Source organism: Morus notabilis, unplaced genomic scaffold, assembly GCF_000414095.1.
Source record: "Morus notabilis unplaced genomic scaffold, ASM41409v2 Scaffold266, whole genome shotgun sequence".
NCBI classification, from domain to species: domain Eukaryota; kingdom Viridiplantae; phylum Streptophyta; class Magnoliopsida; order Rosales; family Moraceae; genus Morus; species Morus notabilis.
The window spans coordinates 268,401-279,888 of NW_010358660.1; positions in this window are offsets into that span (position 1 = coordinate 268,401).

The window sequence follows — 11,488 nt, forward strand, 5'->3', positions numbered from 1 at the left end:
AAATTAAATTAAATTAAAATCAAATACTTTCACAAAATATTAATTCCACGAAAATATTTAATTAAAACTTAATTTACTTAGCAATTATGAACAATTTAAGTGCATTTTCATGCGCTTATCATGGAACCACGTGCATTTATGGTTCTTTGTGAAATACTAACTAAAAGACGTTTGTTACAACCCTCAAATAACGTAAACATCCCGGAACAATTATTTGTGTTCTTAACAATCATTTCGTAAAGTCAAACTAACCATGAATCACAAGGTGTTTTGGCAACATTCCGAGGAGACCATATCACGGCGTTTTAGTGAGGTGTTAGATGCCATATGTGCGATACATGATGATTTCATTAATCCCCCAAATTTTGACAAATGGCAGTCTGCTCCTTCGTTATGAAGTTCACCTACATATTATCTGGTTGGGAAGGATTAGCACATAATGCACGAGTGTTCGTGGATGCGGTCGGAACGCGTAGGTTTAAGTTTTCACATCCCCCGCTAGGTTAGACTTTAGATTGTCTTCCTTCTTATGGCTATTTATTGTTATGGATTGTAGCTAAAATTAGAAGCCTGATTCGTGTATATTGCACAAGAAAATACTATCTTATTGATGTGGTGTATGCGGACAATGATTGTTTTCTCACTTTTTACCGAGGTGGGACATATCATTTGCTTGATTACAGAAGGAGAAGTGGTGGATTTCAAGGACCTAGAGATATTTTTAACTACAAACACTCATCCTTGAGAAATTGTATTGGGAGAGCATTCAGGGTTTGAAAGGCTAGGTTCCCTATCCTAAGGCGCCCCAATAATACTTATCCAATGAAAAAACAAGTGAAGATCCTTGTGGCGTGTGCAATCTTATATAATTTCATCCATATGGTTAATGGAGGGGACCCACTTCTAAATCAATACTACCGTGATAGTGTCCGGTAAGTGAAATAGATTCAAACAATAAAGATGAATTTGATGATGATGACTATGATAGTAATGTCCCTGAGGGACTAGTTGTAACAGGAGCTAGTGTTAACCATACAGAGATGAGTCGATTTATGGATCACCTTACAAATGAAATGTGGGTGGAATACAAGAGAAGCAATGAGAGACAAGTTTGATAGTGCATATAAGCAATGGGATCCTATCTCTATTACTTCTATAAAATTATGTCTCATCAACTTACTATTTATGTCTCTATAACTTCAGAAAGACATCTTCTATTTGCTGAATTTGGTGACATTTTTCTTACTTTGTTCATGTATTTGCAGCCCTTATTTGATGCTGGACAATTGTGTTTACGGCCTTCTGATGAACGTCGATGGAAGTTCTACCTTTCTTTTTTTCACTTTGTCAACCATTTTTTTTTTCCTTTTTTTCTCTTTAACTTCTCTGCTAATCATTATAATTTTAGAGTAATCTTTTTTTCTTTCTAATTTTTGCTTGCTTTTTAAATTATATAAAGAATTATATTTGTTATTTACACCCAAATTGTGTTACACGGCCAAACGTTGGTTCTTGTGTTGTTCATGGATCAAACTAAAAAAAAAAAGACAACCAAACATAAGTTGGAATCACATTTTTGGTTCAAACCAAAAAGTAAAAAGCACATCCAAACAGAAAGTAAAAAGTCATCATGACGTGGCCAATTTTTAGCGACGATTTTTTAAAAACAGTTGTTGGTAAAAGTTTTTTTTTTTAAATTTAAATTTGAAATTTGTTGCGACAACAATGTCGTCGCTAATTTTCTGTGTGCCCAAGTTACTGTCGTCGCTAATTTTTTTAAAAATTTTTGTGCACTAAATTTTAGCGACGACAAATTTTTTTATGCAAATATTGTATAAATAATTATTTAATTAGTTTTTAAATTAGTTTTATATAGTAACATGTAACACCCGATTAAATTAATTGAGATTAATTAATCTAATCCGGTGATTAGTGTTAATTAACTTGAGATTAGTAAAAGATTTTCAGTTAAAATTATCACGTAAAGGATTTTTTTCCTTTAAAAAGAATTGTTTTAAAATTGACGCTACTGTCCCGCGAATAGTAGCAACTTTTTTGGAGCAGAAATAATGAGCTATTTTATAGTTTAGTTAGATTGGACTTTGAATTCTAGATAAAAAATTTGTACAGAAAGTCCAACCACATTTTTCCATTTTTGCTTTTTCCTTTCTCTTTTTTCTTTTTTTTTTCCTTTCCTTTTTCTTCCCTTCCAAGGATATTTTCCCCTCACTCCCTCTCATTCTCGTTTTCTCTCTCCTCTACCCGAACTCTCCCTCTCTTCTTTTCTAAAAGTTTTTCTTCAATTTCAAAACTCCATAACTCACTCATTCTTAATCAGAATTGAGTGATTCTTGTTTCTATGAGTTCACAATAAAGAGTAGAAAGAGATGACATCCATATTGAATATGGACATCCGCCATGCCCGGTAGGTCACCGGAGCTCCGCCACCGTCCACGCCATGAGCCGCCATCTCCGGCGGTGGAGGTTGACACCACTTGCTTCAAAATGTTGAGGACGATGTCGGGATGCTAAGCCCTTAAGAAATTTTTAGGAAGGAGCTTCTATGTTTGAGGTATGATTTTTTCTCTTTCCTCATTCTTGGTTTAAATCTAGATTTTTGCTCTTGTTCATGATTTAAATTGGAGATCTATAAAAGGATATTGCTGAAGAACTGGTTGAATTTCTAAAATTAGAGGATGGAATTCTAGATTTTAATTTCTTTATAGTTTATGGTTTTAAACCTGAGTTTTGATGAAATATAGTGAAAACTATGTGGTTTAGATTTCAACATCTTAATTTGGTATTTGGAAACTGGTTAAAGCAATTTCCATGGGTTATTTTGAAATCACAACTAGAAACTCAGGTTTTTGGTATTTTTCTCGCCAAGTCGGCGAGCTGATTTAGGACTGAAGAACAGCCCAGTCGACCGGAATAGGTAGCACCGGTTGACCGTTGGAATTGTACTTCTCTGTCACCGGTCGACCGGTGACAGATTCCGCCCAAATCTTTTGAAAAATCAGTTTTTAAGTCAAAGTTTACCACATTACTTGAGTTTTAACCATGTCTAAGAATGTGAATGTATTTCTCATCCTTTCTAAAAGTGTTTCAAGAAATTCTGCCTTTCAGTGAAGAATTCAATTTTTCTTGATAAGAGATTTTAAGAAGATTTTTAAAAAGTCTATGAATAAATATATGTGGGGAGTAATCATACATATATGAAAAACCTTCCGGAAAACTTGATATTCGCGAATCATAGTTTACGGAAGTGAAATTTCAGAAAAGAAAATATGTCTCGAATTAGAATTAAATTCGAGCATAGTGTATATACATGTAGAGCTCTCAGCACTATTCTAATAAGCAATTCGCTTTTGAACACTGACCTGATGAGCAAATTAGATACTTAGTGTGCTTGATTCCTTGAAGATTTGGATATGCAACGTGTATCCTTAGGAGCAGGTCTCAGAACCCGCACAGGGTGTATATTGGCTTGGCACAGATGTTAGATTTTATGTCCGGTACTATTAGAGAGCATTCGAGTTACTAGTGTTTGACTTCTAGCCTTCTCCTATGAACTTCTTGTTCTATGATGCTTTAGAATTTAAATTGAATTACAAGTACTTGGTACTTGTTGATTACCTAAAGGATTAGATTCCTTGTACTGTTGGAAATGAATTTGAGAAAGTTTTAGTACTTCAAAAAGGGTTTCAAAATACTTGGTTATCCGTTTTATTCAAAGATATTTACACCTGCTGAGATTTTCAGTTTTGAGTTCACTCCTAGCAGGTGTCAAGGTTTTGAATTAAGGATTTCAAATACTGAAACTATTGTTTTTAAATTATTTTTCATTGTAAACCACTCTTACTCTCCTACTGTGCACCCGGCTCACCCCTGTTTAAAATGTTTTTCCCCCTCCAGAGTTGGTAGCTTGACTAGCAAGTGGTAAGCTGACGCCAACGGATTGAAGGCTTGAGATACGAGGTGGTTTATTTTAATTATATATTTAAAGTTTTTAATTCTAAAGTTATACAGTATATTTGTATATGATCTTTATTGGTCAGCATTGTCCCTGAGATGTGTAAAATTTAAATTTATGGACTGTTTTAATATTATTTGTAAAAGAGAGTCTCCGGTGCAAAATATCTTGATATTTATGTATTTATTTTTGTGATTTTCGTTAAACAGTCCAATTTAATTAAGTTAATTTTCTTTAATTAAATTCCAATAATCACGGTCTTATTTTTGGGTCGTGACATAACAATTTAATAAATAAATATTATTTAATTATTTATGAAAAATATTTGAAATTACAATTTTAATATTATGAAATAATAGTGAATGTAATTTAATTGAAAATATGCTAAAAGTAAAAATCACATAATACGATATAAAACAAAATACATAAAATCGAACAACAAACAAGCTAATAAAACACATACATAAACATAATACATAAGTCTAATAAAAGGCATACATAAATGTGCTGTCCACTGTCGCACACCCGGAGAACAAAGGAAGAAAACCGAAACCTCTACTACAAGACGTGAGTGGATATGAATAACAAAATCGTTAGATTACAATCCCAAACTGTCTAAACAGACAATTCAAGAATCAGTGATTCACACACCAAATCTCAAATGCGTTCTCACCACTTCAAAGGACCGTGATTATTAGAGTTTAATTAAAAAAAATTAATTTAATTAAACTAGACTATTTAATGAAAATTACAAAAATAAATATATAAATATCAAAATATTTTACTCCGGAGACTTTCTTTTACAAATAATATTAAAACAGTCCATAAATTTAAACTTTACACATCTTAGGGACAATGCCAACCAATACAGATCATATACAAATATACAGTAAAACTTTAGAATTTAAGAACTGTAAATTTCTAATTAAAATAAGCTACCTCGTATCTCGAGCCTTCAATCCGTTGGCGTTAGCTTTCCACGTTACTAGTCAAGCTACTAACTCTGGAGGGGAAAAAATTTAAAACAGAGGTGAGCCGAATGCCCAGTAGGAGAGTAAGAGTAGATTACAATGAAAAATAATTTTAGAAACAATAGTTTCAATATTTGAAATCCTCTATTCAAAACCTTAACACCTGTGAAGGGTAAATTCAAAATTGAAAATGTCAGCAGGTGTGAACATCTTTGAGTAACACGGATAACCAAGTATTTTGAAACCTTTTTTAAAGTATTAAAACTTTCTCAAATTCATTTACCAAGGAATCTAATCCTTTAGGTAATCAACAAGTACCAAGTACTTGTAATTCCATTTAAATTCTAAAGCATCCTAGAACTAGAAGTTCATAGGAGACGGTTAGAAGTCAAACACCGGTAACTGGAATGCTCTTTAATAGTACCGGACATAAAGTCTAACATCTGTGCTAAGCCAATATACACCCCGCACAGGTTCTGGGACCTGCCCCCATGGATACACGCAACATATCCTAATCTTGAGGCAATCAAGCACACTAAGTATCTAATTGCTCATCAAGTCAGTGTTCAAGAGCGAATAGCTTATCAGAATAGTGCCGAGAGCTCTACATGTTTATACACCATGCTCGAATTTATTTCTAATTCGAGACATACTTTCTTTTTCTGAAATTCCACTTCTTTTAACTATGATTCGCGAATATCAAGTTTTCCGGAAGGTTTTTCATATATGTATGATTACTCCACGTATATTTATTCATAGACTTTTCAAAAATCTTCTTAAAATCTCTTATCAAGAAAATCGAGTTCTTCACCAAAAGGCAAAATTCTTTGAAACACTTTTTAAAAGGATGAGAAATACATTCTCATTCTTAGATATCGTTAAAACTCAAGTCATATGGTAATCTTTGGCTTAAAAACGGTTTTTTCAAAAGATATGGGTGGAATTAGCTGTCACCGGTCGACCGGTGACAGAGAAGTACAATTCCACCGATCGACTGGTATTCCGGTCGCCCGGAACGGTCGACCGGGGCTGTCCGCCAATCTTGAATCAGCTCGCTGACTTGGCGAGAAAAATACTAAAAACCTGGACTTTTAGTTGTGATTTCAAAGTAACTCATGGAAATCACTTTAACCAGTTTCTAAATACCAAATTAGGATTTTAAAATCTAAACTTACATAGATTTCACTATATTTCATCAAAACTCAGGTTTAAAACCATAAACCATCAAGAAAACATAAATTCTAGAATTTCATTCTCTAAATTTTAGAAATTCAACCAGTAACATAAACAAGAGCAAAAATCTAGATTTAAACCAAGAATGAGGAAATAGAAAAAACCCAACCTCAAATATAGAAGCTCTTTCCTTAAAATTTCTTGAGGGCTACGTCGTCCTCAACATTTTGAAGCAAGTGGTGTCAACCTCCACCGCCGGAGATGGCAGCTCACGGTGCGGACATCAGCGGAGCTCCGGTGAGCTACCAAGGATGGCGGATTTTCATGAGCAATATGGATGTCATCTCGTTCTACTCTTTGTTGTGAACTCATAAAAGCAATAATCACTCAATTCTGATTAAGAATGAGTGAGTTATCGAGTGAGTTATCGACTTTTGAAATTAAAGAAAAATTTTAGAAAGAAGAGAGAGAAACAGTTCGGTGAGAGAGAGCTTCACGAGAGAGAGAGAGAGAGAGAGAGAGAGAGAGAGAGAGAGAGAGAATGTCTCGTGGAAGGGAAGAAAAAGGAAAAAGAAAGAAACAGAAAAAGAAAAAGGAGAAAGGAAAAAGTAAGAATGGAAAAATGAGTTTAAACTTAAGTACAAGTTTACTATCTAAAATTTAAAGTTCAATCTAACTAAAACATGAAATGGTTCATTTTTTTTGTTTTGAAAAAATTAGTTGCTCACATTTTAAATCTGTTCGGAAAACAACATCGTCAATTCTAAAGTAATTTTTTTTTTTTAAAATGAGAAAAATTATTTACGTGATAATTTTAACTAAAATTTTTTACTAATCTCAAATTAATTAACACTAATTACCGAATTAGATTAATTAATCTCAATTAATTTATTCAGGTGTTACATGCGTCTAAGCTTAATTTTAAATGCACATGAAATATGACAATAAATTACCTCGTACGTACCTACGATTCTTAGTGATTGCGTGCTAATATCCATGTACTACATGAGACACCAAAATAAACAAATTTAAATGAAAATAAAGACGCATTATTTTATATTTTATATTTTAACTTATCAAGTTTTATGAACTATTATCAAGGGTTATTTTATCTTCTCATCTCTTATCAAGTTTTCAAATTATATTTTATATTAATATTACTTAATTATTTTTATTAAATTACTCATAATTCTTAACGTCTCTTATGAAAATTATATTATAAAAATTAACTTATTATTCGTTTTATAAGTCAAAATTATTTACATATTTAATTATATTCATTTAATTTAATATTAACATAATATTATTATTACAAAAGAAAATTTTCTAATTACATTAAATTATTAAATTTTCTTAATTTAAGATTTTATGACTTATCAAATGTTTTAATCTTTAAATTATTCATATATATTACTTTATTAAATAACATTTTAGTATAATGTTATTTTAGTCCCATCTAAGGTTATTATCAAGTTACTAAATAATTATAATTACTACACTTTACAAGTTTTATATCCCAAAACCAACATTATCACAAAATCACATTTAACACCAACCAACATTATCACATAATCAAATTAAACAAAACCAACATTATCACATAATCAGATTTAACACCAACCAACAATATTATCACACTCTTTTTTGCCGAGGTGTTCTCCCGTTTTTAGACCTCAGACATGCGCTGTCTTTCTAATGGTTCATTAGTATTGTATCGAGATGACTGTTTATCAGTTTTTAGTTAAATGCAATTTTTCTTTGAAAAAAAAAGAAAAAGTTTTAGCAAAATATTGGACTCGGATAAATTCTCGAGGAGTTGACAAATTTAAGTATAATGTTATTATAATAAATTTTTTTAATTATAAAGTTACTAAATAATTATAATTACTACATTTTACAAGTTTTATATCCTAAAACCAACATTATCATATAAGCAAATTAAACAAAACCAACATTATCACAAAATCACATTTAACACCAACCAACATTATCACATAATCAAATTAAACAAAACCAACATTATCACATAATCAGATTTAACACCAACCAACAATATTATCACACTCTTTTTTGCCGAGGTGTTCTCCCGCTTTCAGACCTCAGACGTGCGTCGTCTTTCTAATGGTTAATTAGTATTGTATCGAGATGACCGTTTATCAATTTTTAGTTAAATGCAATTTTTCTTTGAAAAAAAAAGAAAAAGTTTTAGCAAAATATTGGACTCGGATAAATACTCGAGGAGTTGACAAATTTAAGCCCCACAAGATAAAGGACTAAAATAGTTTAAACCCCACGAGGAGAATAAATGCTAAAGGGTGTGTTCGGTTGCCTTAACTCACTCAAGAAGTAGGTACTCGAGTAAGTTTCTTAGACGAATTTAATGTTCGCCACTTGCGTACTCGAACCATACTCAGAAATTTACTCGAGTCAACTACCCATTTCTCGAGTTTATCCTCCCCCATCAACTCGAGTTTACTCCACTGCTCTGCTACAGTGTTATTCCTTCGCGTGTGAACGAGGCAAGAACATCTGGAAGAGAACCACGAAGAACAGGAAAACCGCCACGGTGCAAATCCATTGGAGGTAATCTAGCTTCTTGAAGAGGAAGAACCGTGAGAATCTCGATCTTTTTCTCTGCAAAAATGGGTTTTTGTCACTCTGACCGGTAAACGACGCTGACTGGTAAAAATGGGTTTCTGCAAAAATGGGGTTTTTTTTTTTTTTTTTTTTTTTTTTTGCTTAGTCCGAAGAAAAAAAGGGAAAAAATGGAGTTTTGATTGAATTTCGAGAGTTCTTTAATGGGTTAGAGAGAGTTGTTTTGTATTCAGTGTTTTTTCTTTGAATTTGTCAGCCTCTCTCTCACAGTTTGCTTGTGAACAGAGTAAAAGAGAGGTCAGAGAGAGTTGGAGGGGTAAGAGAAGAGTAGAAGAGCAATTGACATAGATCTTGAAAGAGATTTATTGAGATTTTTTTATCGAAATAATTGGAGGAAAAAAATTAGAATTTTTGTTTTCTTTTTTCTTTTCTGAAAGTAGGAATAAATTGTTAGTACCCAATTTTTTATTTTTTTTTTTGAAGAATCTAATATTTTGTTTTTAAACTTATTACTACTTTTAATTTATATCTAGTTTCAATGGCATAAAATTAAATAAATTCAAATAAGAAAAAAAATTTTCTCTTCTCACTGTTTACAACTCAAGTTTTATTATACACTCAAACACAAACTCAAAAAAATTCTCATCTCAACTAAACACAAACTTAAGTTATAATTTTATCTCAAATTATAACTCAAATTTAACTTAAAAACTATACCTAAGTCACACTCAAGAAAACATGTCAAAATTTTTTTACGTTAAATAGAGGAGTGGTTGGCGCCAAAGTCGACTAGCTGCCTCCCACTATAACAAAATAAGCTTTTTCAAATTTTATTTTATTTTTTTAATCATTCAAATCACAAATTCAGATACGGTCAGTGGCGAAGCTGCACCAGGCTCGATGGGGGCAGCTGCTCCCACTGGGCTCAATAGCTCCTTTTACAATTTGACCCCAATAATATAATTTTGACATCTTTCCCCTTATTTGCCCCCACTCAGATCTTTTTTCTTATCACGTTTCTATTATTTTTAATAAAATTTCAATTATACCTTGAGTTTTGTTTTCTCAATATACTTATTTAAAACTTAAGTTTAAATTAATCTAAAAATCAACTATGCTATGACATAAATTACAAGTTTTTACACTATAAACATTAAGCATTAAATTTAACTCTATTATTTCTAAATAAAAAATGAACTCTATTACAAACTTAATTCATTTAGATAAAAAGAATAAAAAAAGATAACGGAAGGTAAAAAACATCACTATATTATAGTTTTAGTTTAAAATTTTAGTTTTATTCCGGCCCCATTGAAAGAAATTCCTAGCTCTGTCATTGCATTTGATGATAGTGGTTGTATTTTAATATGCAAAGGTAGTCATCCAACTTAGTATTATTTTTTCAAGCAAAATGAAAAGGATATTCTTTTGGCATCAAATGATATACTTTACATATAATTTGTTATTCTTCAAAATATGATCTCATTATATAAATAAGTCTATCATAATTGCATTTCTTGTCATTTTAATTATATGAGGTTTTTTTATAATAAGAATATTCAATTTAAAAGGAGTATGGAGAGAAAAGATATGTGTGTAAATAAAACCACTTTTTAAAAATAGAGATATTATTTGAAAAAATAGAGGAAATATTAAACTATGCCATTGTTAAATTACTGACCTACTATGCTATATTTTATATGCTTTTACCAATGCGCTGCCTCCTAACTATTTTTTTGAGCTTCAAGATAAGCCATTCCAAAGTTTAGGCTAAGGATGAGGTTAAAGGTTTTTGTTTTTTGTTTTTTTCTTCCTTACTATGAATACTCCTTAATTGAGGCATATATATGTAGTGGTGTCAAACATGCCGTGTCGGGCCGGCATGACACGGCACGTCCAACATTAGGCCCGTGACGGGCTTGGGCCGGGCCTGACACGACCGTGCACAGTGCAGGGTCGTGCCTGGGCCGGGCCTGAGGACAAAAACTCAGGTTCGGTCCAGGCCTGTGGCCCTAGTCCATATGGGCTAGGGTCGGGCCTGGGCCCAGGCCCTTCACGGGCCGGCCCAACAAATTGAATTTTTTTTTTAAATTTAATTAAAAAAAGAAAATATATCATATGCCCCCAAAAGATGTGATTTTATTGAATTAACATAATATGAATAAATACATATAAATGACTACCTTGTTAAAAACCTTGCCAAGTAAAACTTGTGGGGAGATCGAGACAAAACCTTAGCGAAGGAAAAAAGAGTGCAGCAGCTAGGAATAGTAAATTACAAACCTAAGTGCTTCCAGAAGATTCTGTAATTTCTAAGTTAGAAAAATATTCTTGCATTGAATCATCTGTGTATTGTTGTTTTCGTCTTCTGGCATCTTCCTAGTCTTTAACGCACATTAGCCCCTCCAAGATATCTGGATGCATTCTGCTTTTCTTCTCGTCAAGAATTTGGTTGCTTGCGCTAAATGCTTGCTCCGATGCTACCGTTGACACTGGAGTTGTCAAAATGTCACGAGCTATTACGGACAGTGTTGGAAAACGATCGGTCTTGCTCTTCCACCACTGTAAGATGTCTAGTTTGTCGTCATTGATTATAAAATTTATTTCAAAATATTTTACTAGTTCGGTAGACGCTTGTGTTGATGACGATCCTGCCGTTTTCTCTTTCTTCTTCAAGAAACTCCACAACTATCCTTTAGGCCCCGAACTGGTAGTTGACAACGAAGTTCCCTGTTCTTTTTTACCTGTGCTATATTTTACTTCATACAAACTAAAA